The following is a 2,434-nucleotide window of genomic DNA, read 5'->3' as shown; positions in this document are numbered from 1 at the left end:
TAACTATTGCAGATATTAAACTAATCCTTGAAGAACAAGGAGCAACCGTAACAGATCGGATCTACTAAATAATGATCAAGCGGGGTGCCGCCCCTACACCTAAGATAGGTGTAAGGGCGGCTAGACATGCAAGGGTCGCACTACGATAGCATATGATATGAAGAACAATGCTAACCCTAACATATCTAAGATAACTACGTTGCTCGCCATCAAAAAGGCTTCAGTACGAGCAACGCATGAACAACGTGGATAGGCTTCTGCTGCCTAGATCGCAAGATGCGATCTAGGAAGCATGGTGCTTACCGGAGAAACCCTCGAGACGAAGGAGTTGGCGATGCGCCGAGATTTGTTTGTGTTGAACGTTGGTTGTTGTTTATTCCATAAACCCTAGATACATATTTATAGTCCAGGGGACTTTCTAATGTGGGCGTGCACCTAACCGTGCACGGGTAAAACTCTAACTTCTAATTTAAGATATGATCTAACATGATACAGATACACGGGCAATTTAGCCCAACTTGGTATAAAAGGCCGATTCATGTACTTCCTCCATGTATATTTTTCAAATCTATCTTCAATCGCGGCCCACCTCTGACTTGATCAAATTCTGGTGATAACACATGCCCCCCTGGTTTTGGAAATGACATTTCCAAAATCATTACGCCTTTCTTTCGTTGGGTCATGTCGTGGCAGAACCGTTGCAGTATCCGTCATCATGATGCCTTGCCTTCTCAACTTCTCCGCGTGACCTGGCAGTTTTTTTTCTTTTAGGCACCACTTCCTCGGAAACTGTTGTGGCATTGAATTTCCACTATATCCCCTTTTATTTAACCTCTCCGCACAGTTTATTCCCGCATCTTCTTCGCATTAGCACTCCAAAAGCCCTCCTGCGCCACCATGTCTTCTTCCTCCTCTGCTTCATCGGATCTTTCCACCCAGTCCTCTTCGTCTCGCGAGCCGACGCCGAAGCCGAACCCGGCGGAGGTCCACGCAGCCAACACCCGCCGCGCCATTGAGGCCGGGGAGGAGTCTAGCCATGACTTCTCCATCTGGTCGGAGGACGACAAGTCCCTGACCGACGGGGAAAGCGACCTCCGCTTCCTCGCCGATGGGAAAACGGAGGAGGAGAGCGACGACGATCGCTTCTCCTGTGACTTCACCTCTCCCGAGGAGGAGGAGGAGGAGGACGACACCTCCTCCGACGAGCCTCCGGCCAAGCGGTTCTGCCCTTGGCCGGGGAACCTCAGCGACTTCGACAGTGACGACGACGATGCTGACGAAGAGGACGAGGAAAATGAGGGCCCGGTCAGCGGCCATTGGAGCGACGACGAGCCCGCCGGGAGCAGCGCCGATAGCGGCGACGACGGCGACGACGAGGGAAGCGACGGCCCGTAGATAGGACATCTAGTATAGGACCAGTAGCAGTAGATGGGGCAATGTATCCCCTAGTACTTCCTTTTGAGAGCAATCAGCTCTTTATGTAAGAAATCCATCAATGAAGAACTTTCCCCAATCTGATTTTGCCGATTTCCTTTGAGCTTATTTCAGCCGATTTCCTCTCGTACTGATCTTGCCGATTTGTCCCTTTTGCTAATGCGTAATGAGCCGATAGCAACGCATCGGTCCTTTAAAATTCGCCCTTCCATTCTTCAACTGATGATTTTGAAATCTGGTGGATAATGAAAAATCTTCAGGGAAGCCCTTGAATTCTTCCAACCAAACCTAATGGTCTCCTTTAAACACTCATCATCTTGCGAAGAAGGTTGCGACGAAAGATCAGCCGATGGTACCCCAATCGGCTCCCGAACAGAGCATCCACCAGGCCTGCTGCCCCCCGAGCCTCACTCGAGGCGAGAATGTCAGAGAGGATGCACCAAAGCCTATCACCTCTTTTCCTTAGAAAGCCGATATACCCCTTCTGTCAACACTCCTTAGAAAGCCGATATCCTTGACAAGAAGGTTCAGGAACCCGGATCGGCTCAAAGCAGCTGAAGAAGTTCTCCTTGTCTTTACTCCCGCGAAGAAGTAGAGGGCCCCACTGAAGGAGATATGCCCTAGAGGCAATAATAAAGTGGTTATTATTTATATCTTTATGTTTATGATAAATGTTTATATATCATGCTAGAATTGTATTAACCGAAACATTAGTACATGTGTGATATGTAGACAACAAGAAGTCCCTAGTATGCCTCTTAAACTAGCTTGTTGATTAATGGATGATTAGTTTCATAATCATGAACATTGGATGTTATTAATAACAAGGTTATATCATTATATTAATGATGTAATGGACACACCCAATTAAGCGTAGCATAAGATCTCGTCATTAAGTTATTTGCTATAAGCTTTCGATTCATAGTTACCTAGTCCTTATGACCATGAGATCATGTAAATCACTTATACCGGAAAGGTACTTTGATTACATCAAACACCA

This window comes from Lolium rigidum, chromosome 2, assembly GCF_022539505.1.
Source record: "Lolium rigidum isolate FL_2022 chromosome 2, APGP_CSIRO_Lrig_0.1, whole genome shotgun sequence".
Taxonomy (NCBI): domain Eukaryota; kingdom Viridiplantae; phylum Streptophyta; class Magnoliopsida; order Poales; family Poaceae; genus Lolium; species Lolium rigidum.
The sequence above is the reverse complement of the archived record's forward strand: the minus strand, read 5'-3'. Positions refer to the sequence as shown.